An 8,925-nucleotide genomic window follows, 5' to 3' on the forward strand; every position below is an offset into this window, starting at 1 on the left:
TTGGATGAGGTCAAGAGGTTGGGGCCATGATGAGGAGATTAGTGCCCTTATAAGAAGCAAGAGCAGAAAACTTGCTCTCTGTCTCTCTTCACCATGTGTGAAGACAGTGACAAGGTGGCCATCTACAAGCAAGGAAACGAGCCCTCAGCAGGAATAGAACCAGCTAGCACCTTTATCTTGGACTTCCCAGCTCCAGAGCAATGAGAAATACGTTCCTTTGTTTTTTATGTCACCCAGTCTACAGCACATTGTGATATCATCCGAAGCTCACTAATACACCGGGTATACTTAATACAGTCATGTCAGGCAAACAGACTCACAGAAGGTAGGTAAATGGGGGGAATTTTGTTTGGGGAACTGGTTACAGAGAGCTGAAATTCAGGCAAGATGATACAACACAGACGTTAATAACCACTGAAAGCCCTAGCACCACAGGGACAATGGGAAAAGATGGCTCTAGCTGAGCCCAGGAGCTGAAGACATTGGGAAGGACTTAGATCCCTGGAGGAGGGAACATCCCCAGAACGGGAATCCAACTGGAAGGTGTCCAGCTAGCACTAGGCCCATAGAGGGAAGAACCGTCTGATGGGAGATGGAAACAGAGAAGACAGAGCCAGTGCCAGCAGCACTGTCTAAAGTAGAGAATGGGCTCAGCCATCCCCTGAATTCCCTTATCCTTCTCCCCACCAGTTGCCCACCTTTGGCCAAACCTTCCCATATATCAGTGAGCAGAAGGGGCTGAGAAATATAGCCTGCAGGAGTCAAGACCTGTGGCACAGAAAAACCAGTAGAAAGGCAGGTAGGAAATCTGAAAAGAGTACAGTCATAACAATCAGGTGTGTGCCGTCCCTACGCCATTTTTATAGAGATAAAAGTCAAGGTTTGGAGTACCTTCACATTCCTTCATCTACTCTTGTTTATGCCCCAAATACCACAGAATGAGTATCACATATATACTCTGCTACATGAAAAGGAATTTATGGTCTCCATCCCTCACTTTCGTAACTGCATTAAACACCTCTTGGGTTTCTCAGATGATTGGCTTCAGTGCGGAGCAGATATGAGCAGAACTGACTCTGGGACATCTCGGCTGAATTACATCCTCTCTGGTGGGAAGGCAGAGCTAGGATCCAGGGAACATACGAAGACCTCATATGAGCATCTCCTAAACCCTCATCAGTCGTGTCCATGTTCTCAGGTGAACCCTAGTGTTGACATCACTCCTTGGGCTTACTCAATCATCAACTTGTACCAAATGAATGTTCTTCTTCCATTGTGGACTTGATCTTAAGGACTGAAAAATACCAGGTGCCTAATATTAAAAACAGCCTGATATTCTTCCATCTTTCTCCCTATATGAAGGAGTCATAAGTTCTCTGGCTTTAAAGTTTTACAGAACCTTCAGTTTTGCAGCTTCCATATGTAATAATTTGTTACATGGTTGCAAAAGAAAATATTAGCCTAAAATGAGGCCAGAAAGACAGAAGAGGGGAAGCTGGAGTCTTACCTTCATTTTTTTTTTTTTTTTTACATTATAAGACTATGAGAACATCTATTATATTCCCCAGGAACATATGCATAATTTCACTTTTCTATATTCTTCACTAGACCTGATTTTTTTTTAGCAGCAGCTCTTGAATAAACAGCAAACCTTACTGACTGAAAAACTCAAACTCCAACTGCTCGCAGGCACAGTAGAGAGAATGAGAAGTGTCTGACATGTGAAGTAAAACGAGTATGGTCCCATCGAATGGTGGAAAAGAAGCAGGCTCTACAGGGTGTGTGGTTGGGTTTCATGTGAACCCTTACCTGTTTTTCTTTAATTTACACATTCCAATTCCCACTCTTTGTGACTTCTAGAAACAGAATGTTATCTGAGCCAATTATCTATGTGCATTTTCTCTTCATCTCTCTCCTGAGCCAAATTCTGATTTAATTTCCTCCCATGGTGATATGCAGCCATGACCGTAGGCCAGTTGGGCCCATCACATTTGAATGAATGTGATTAGACAGATGTGAGATGGCTCAATCCCAGATGCTTCCTCTAAGCGCTATTGTGGATGTGGAGAGAAACATTATCGGTTGTACTTTTAATATTCAGCAAATTGTCTCAAAATGGCCCCTAGGCACACATATGGTTCAGTAGCTCGCTGGCATTCCAATCTCGCAATAAGTGAAATTCTAACTTCAGTAATACATTAACTTGGGAACTTTGGACATATCTCACAAAATCTGTGAGATATCTAACCATGTCATTTTACCAATATCCACACACAAGTCTAGAATGATTACAATGTATATACCTAGAAATTTGGGACATCTGGTTTACCAGTTGCTCTGCCTCTAGCTCAGCTTTCGAAGATGCTCCTGTTTACAATGAACAGACAAGATTATTTCACGCAGATGGAAGGTCTTGCTGTTGGAGTTAAACACATTTGACTCAATCAATAGAGTTATTGTTCTGGGACCAAAATGTCTCTGACTCATAACCTTGCTTTTGCTCTTCATATCAAATGAGTGTGATATTAATTTCCAGCCCTGCAGTGGTAGAATCCTCCCAGCAATATAAGAAGATGGAAGAAATAAGAACGTCGGTCAAGCACTCCCCTGATATACCTTTTCATTTTACCAGTCACACCACAGTAGGAGAACAAATATTACAGGCTCATGTACAGTGCTATAACTAGTCCACTAAATGACAAGAGCCTGCCGTCCTCAGTAATTCTCATTTAGGATGTGTTTCTTCTCTAATAGGTTTCCCTCCAAATGCTTTGTGTCATGAATTCACTACAGCAAAAAACTTTAAGAATCTGAAATTCATTGCAGCTATCCTGCATTTGCAGCCCAGAAATTACAGGATCTAGCAGTCTTTGCTCTCTCAGTTTAATCTGAACATAAATACAGGTATTTGCTTCAACAGTCGCTAAAGGAAAACTATAACACTGTCAAAACAAACTTGGAGAAGCTGCCTGAAAATGGTGTTCATTTCCCTTTTCTTTCAGCATTCTTCTTGGTTAGCACAACTCAGAGGAGTGCACCAGTAGAGTTACTACCTTTTTTCTTTCAGTGAGGGGGAAAGCCACCACCGTATGCCACATTTTTTTTCTAAAAGCAAAACCCAAACAGAAAAGGTATTTGCTCTTAGCAAATAATCAAAATGCAGCAAATGAACTGTCTCAACATGGTTGCTTTGTGGGGGTCACTTTGTTGGTTGGCAGTGAAAATCGACTCCTGAAATAAAAAGAAAAATTCAAATGTGATAACCGGTCTTCAGATTTTATCACCTTTAACTCATAAGCACTGAAGGAGAGCTAACTACCTTGCACTTCTTGTCACCTTAGTGAGACATTCTAGGTTCTGGGAGGAAACTGAGGCCACTGAAGCCTGCTTTCTGAGAAAGAGACCAAAGGCCAGAAATGGAGCTAACAGGAAATAAAGACAAATGTTTGTTGTTGCTCCTTCCCCTCCCCTCCCCTCTCTTCCCCTCCCCTCCCCTCCCCTCCCTTCCATTCCCTCCCCTCTCTTCTCCTCCCCTCCCCTCCACTCTCTTCTCCTCCCCTCCCCTCTCTTCCTTTCCCACCCCTCTCTTCCTTTCCCTCTCCTCCTCTCCTCTCCCCCTCTTCCCCTTCCCTCCCCTCCATTCCCTTCATTTCCCTCTCTTTCCCTCCCCTCCCCAACCCTTCCCTTTCCTTTTCTCTTTTCTTGTCTTTTCAAACTTTATATTCGATTCCACCTCTTTACAAGCTCCCATTAGCTTAAGGTCGGATAGAAGTTTGAAGTTTGCATGCAAACACAGTAAAATAGGCTTCTGTAGAGCAAACAACTATCAAAAGGTCATGCTTTTTTATTTTCACAGACGTAAAAGCCACCATCAACATTTGCAATGAGAGCAGTGAGACATAACAGCAAGAACTGCTACGATAAACCTAATAATCGCAAAGATTGCACCTAGTTTGTACCTTGTTATATCCAGTACAAGACAGTGACTGCTATGAAGCAGGTTAAGTATTTTTTGAATGGATGAATGAATGAAATGTAATTTTGAACATTTCCCCCTCCTCTTCCCTTGGTGCATATATCAAGGTGCTATATTTCCTCTTGACACCTCAGTGCCACCATCTTCTTCTAAGGCTGAGAGGCACATTCCCTGATCTATTTGCCTCTGAGCCTACTGGTCAGAGCTTGGTTTAAGGGAAACCCAGGAGTGCTTTGGTAAGCAGAAAGAAGCAGAAGCCATCGACCCCTGGACACCATTCTGCTGGGGGGGTGGCTTCACTGTCCTCTCCAGGAGCCTCCACGTGTGCTCATGACAGCTTATGGAGCTTCTTCCTGAGGTCCTGCTTCTCTAGTGCTGCAGGAGGAGATCTGAAAATCAACACCTTTGTCTGGGATCCTCCACTGAAGCCTTTAAAAATCTCCCTCTGCTTTACTCAATCCATATTTGTATAAGATCTAACTTCTATATTCCTATAAAACTTGTACAGACTCTCTTTTCCTGACCAAATCCAAATTAATGCTTAAAGATTATATGGATATATAATCTATCTATCGTCTATCTATCTATCTATCTATCTATCTAAAATATAAAGAAAAGGCTTCGTACATTGCATTTGAGTAAGATCTTGTCTCAAAAAAAAAAATAGAGAGATATCTGCAGGTGAACTCCACATTGGTCCAGAAACTCATATATGGTACCAGGTATATACATATATATATATAAAATGTGTGTATAAATAAAATATATATTAATGAATATAAAATAAATAAAATATATATATATATAAAATGTGTGTGTGTGTTTGTGTGTGTGTGTGTGTTGGCTGCATAGTTTTTATTTTATCAAAGTCACTTCCTTAAGAATTCTAACCATAAAATTCTTTCCTAGCTTCTGTTCCCTGGAATTAAATCTTGAGCAGTTTCTAGAAAGATAGTTGGGATTCGTATTGATTAACGGAAGAAAAGCACACTGGTGGTATACATCACAGGACAATCATTGGTAATAACCATGGATAATAGCTAGTGCATTACTCTAAATGTGTTTAGCTGCAAGTAGCTGACCAACTACTCAGCAAACATGTCCATGTTCTTTAAGAGTAGAGACATAAGGATTCTTGGCATTTATTTATTATGATATCTGGAGGTGGCCAGGCACAGTGACTCACGTCTGTAATCCCAGCACTTTGGGAGGCCCAGGTGGGTGGATCACCTGAGCTCAGGAGTTCAAGACTAGCCTGGGCAACATGGTGAAACCCTGTCTCTACTAAAAATACAAAAATTATCTGGGCGTGGTGGTATACACCTGTAGTCCCAGCTACTTAGGAGGCTGAGGTGGGAGGATCACTTGAGTCCAGGAGGCAGACGTTGCAGTGAGCTGAGATTGTGCCACTGCACTCAAGCCTGGGGGACAGAGCAAGATCCTGTCTCAAACAAACAAACAAACAAACAAACAAAAACAGAGAGATGATATCTGGAGATGAACTCCACATTGGTCCAGAAACTCAAATATGGTACCAGGGTTCCAGGCTCTTTCCGTCCTCCTGTACTCTAACCTCTGCACAGTGGTTTACTTAGAAGGTGTGTACCTCATGGTAACATGATGCCGACCACAGCACCAGACGTCAGCTCTTTACACTGTGGCTCTAAATGTGGTGAAAGATGAGACTTCGTACATTGCATTTGATTTTATCATGGGAAAAACAGTCTTCCAAGAATTCCCAGTGGGTCTCTCTTTGTCTTTCAGTGGCTAGAACTGGGACCCATGCCCCATCCCCAGACCAAGCCTTGGCCGAGGGGAATAAAATGACATTAGTATTTTCAACCACTCATGACAGCTCCCCTGGGGCTGGGGCTGCCCATCCCCATGTGCATCTGGTAATGTCAGAAACACAGTGGGGGATGTGTACTTCTGAAGCTTCACATGGCAAGCCAGATGGTTTTCAGTGTGATGTAAGTGAAACTTAAATAACACGTAAGAGCACAGTAATGAAGTGGTTGCTTTCAGATACGCAGTGGGCTTTTCTGATGACCTTGAGTAGGAAGTCTCAGTCTGTTGTTGCTTCTGTGTCTGTAACATCAATCTGACACTTACTAACCTTCCTTTTTACCAAGAGGAAGCAGGATTCAGCCTCAAAGCCGTAAGCAGACAGAGAATCTAAGCAAAATGTTTTGCCTGTGCTACATTTATTCTCTAATTGTCTTCTACTTACAGTAAGTGATCGTGGTTTTCCATTTGTAGTGCAGCTGTCATTTCCTTTTAAAATACGTGTATCAGAGTTAAATAGGCATGTTTAAAGATAATTTTAAGTAAATAACATAAATATCATCATATGTTATACTGTGGTAAATACTGCATTATGGCAAATATGACAAAAGTCATGAGCATTGCATAAAATGCTGAAAATTAGTCAATTTTATCTTCAGGAAGAGTGAGAAAGAAAGCTTGGAAACAACAGGAGCTTCCAGAATTCCCTAGAACCTACATGATGCATCTAGGTTAATTTCTCAGGAAAAATAATGCATGGAAATCTAAGCTGTTTGCAAGGACTTGCTTCTCTGTGACACCACCCTGTTAGTCTGATGAAAATCCACAAGAAAATCCCCAGTCGTAATAAATATGCTTGTTAAAAGATATGTATTATTTCATCATTCTTTAAATGCCGTGTTGGCATATTTCTCATTGGCATTCTAACTTGTGGTTGTTGCCACAATTACTTTTCTGAAAATAAGCTGAGATATTCAAGGTCATGGTTAACAATGTACTGATTCCTTGACTTTAAATTTGGTACTAAAATGACAGAGGAGTCCACAATCCTCTCTCTGTGTGTGTGTGTGTGTGTGTGTGTCATAGTGACTTAAACTTCATTGAACTAACTTGTGCTAGGTAACAGCAATTCCATCTAAAACTCTCTGTTTTGGCCTAAATAGTTCACATGTGCTTGGTATTATTAAAAATGTCAATTCTGTTCACTGTTATTATAACTGTGTTTGCCAAAATGTGGATCTTCCCCATGGGGTATGTCAGTGTGATTTTAGATGGTCCTAGAAAAAATGTTAGAGCACAGCATCACAGAGTGATATGGCTTGGCTGTGTCCCTACCCAAATCTCATCTTGAATTGTGCTCCCATAATTCCCACATGCCATGGGAGGGACCTGGTGGGAGATAATTTGAGTCATGGGAGCAGTTTCCCCCTTGCTGTTCTCGTGGTAGTGCATAAGTCTCATGAGATCTGATGGTTTTATCAGGAGTTTCCACTTTTGCATCTTCCTCATTTTCTCTTGTTGCTGCCATGTAAGAAGTGCATTTTAGGCCGGGCGCGGTGGCTCACGCCTGTAATCCCAGCACTTTGGGAGGCCGAGGCGGGCGGATCACAAGGTCAGGAGATCGAGACCACGGTGAAACCCCGTCTCTACTAAAAATACAAAAAATTAGCCGGGCGCGGTTGTGGGCGCCTGTAGTCCCAGCTACTCGGGAGGCTGAGGCAGGAGAATGGCGTGAACCCGGGAGGCGGAGCTTGCAGTGAGCCGAGATCGCGCCACTGCACTCCAGCCTGGGCGACAGAGCGAGACTCCGTCTCAAAAAAAAAAAAAAAAAAAAAAAAAAAAAGAAGTGCATTTTACCTCCCGCTGTGATTCTGAGGCTACCCCAGCCATGTGGAGCTGTAAATCCAATTAAACTTCTTTTTCTTCCCAGCCTCAGGTAGTCTTTATCAGCAGCATAAAAATGGACTAATACACGGAGTGAGACATTTTATTTTGTTTTTAGTTATTTCTCAATCTTTCCCATTATAAAAAGGAAAACAATTTCATTTAAGGACAGAAAGCTTTACCATTTCTAACATTTGCTATCTATTTTCAACCCAGACAGGCCTGGCCTCAAGCCCAAAACCACAGACAGGATTCAGATTCTAACCCAAAACATGTGTATATGTGTGTGTGTCACAGTAGCTTTTTGTGTCACTACAATTAGCAGAATCCCCACCAATAACACCGTTAACAATACATGTTTAATTTCCCACATGAGGGGCAGCCTGCAGCAGGCAGCACCAGGGTTTTTCAGTAGCTGGAAGATGCCAAGGGTATCTGATTCTGTCTCTGCAACTCTGTTGCTCTTTCTCCAAGTGGCTATATGGGCAAGTTCAACCATCAGACTCTGAGACACTGGCTTTCCAAACATGAAGCAAGGTGGATAGGGTCACTCCTCCCTCACCCCAGGAAAGGCTTTTTCCTGGAAAGACTGGCTTTATCTGGGCATTCTTACTGTGCTCTAACCTCACTTCTGTCTAAGGGTTCAGGACTCTAGCTTGTGCCCAACCATGGTCCAGGCATGGGCAAAGCGGATTGGGGTCACTGTATCTCAGGCCAACTCTGACCCACGCCCCTGAGTGGTCAGGGCAGCAGTTTAGACCCATTCCAGCAGGACAACTGAGTTGACAGAGATAAGAGAGACCCTTGGTTGAATACCAAGGGTCTACCGAGGTAGTATCTCCTGTCGCCATTAGAAGCAAACTGAATCCATCCCAGAGAGCGGAGAAACACTTTTGTCTAGAAACTTCCTTAGTGCCACGCTATGAATCTGAAATTGTCTTTACTATGAAACATGCAACAGCTATTCTCCAAGACAAAACATGGCTCATTCCTGCATCAACATAGGCTGGAACGCAAATCTTTTGTTTTTTTTTTGAGACGGAGTCTCGCTCTGTTGACCAGGCTGGAGTGTAGTGGCACAACCTCAGCTCACTGCAACCTCCACCTCCCAGGTTCAAGTGATTCTTCTGCCTCAGCCTCCCAAGTAGCTGAGATTACAGGCATGCACCACCATGCCCAGCTAATTTTTTGTATTTTTAGTAGTGACGGGGTTTCACTACCCCCGTCATCGAACTCCTGACCTTGCGATCCGCCCACCTCAACCTCTCAAAGTGCTGGAA

The 8,925-nt window shown here is 42.7% G+C and overlaps 1 long non-coding RNA gene across 1 annotated transcript; it reads right to left on the reverse strand.

Moving 5' to 3' along the window:
* Positions 1 to 266: 266 nt before the first annotated feature.
* LOC105493559 (uncharacterized) lies at positions 267 to 3,438 on the reverse strand. Its single transcript, XR_011608474.1, has 3 exons — positions 3,320 to 3,438; positions 1,810 to 3,231; positions 267 to 1,294 (listed from the first exon to the last, which is right to left on the reverse strand). It is a non-coding gene; the product is annotated as an uncharacterized lncRNA (long non-coding RNA).
* Positions 3,439 to 8,925: the final 5,487 nt, after the last annotated feature.

The sequence above is a fragment of the Macaca nemestrina genome, chromosome 10 (genome assembly GCF_043159975.1).
Source record: "Macaca nemestrina isolate mMacNem1 chromosome 10, mMacNem.hap1, whole genome shotgun sequence".
NCBI lineage: Eukaryota > Metazoa > Chordata > Mammalia > Primates > Cercopithecidae > Macaca > Macaca nemestrina.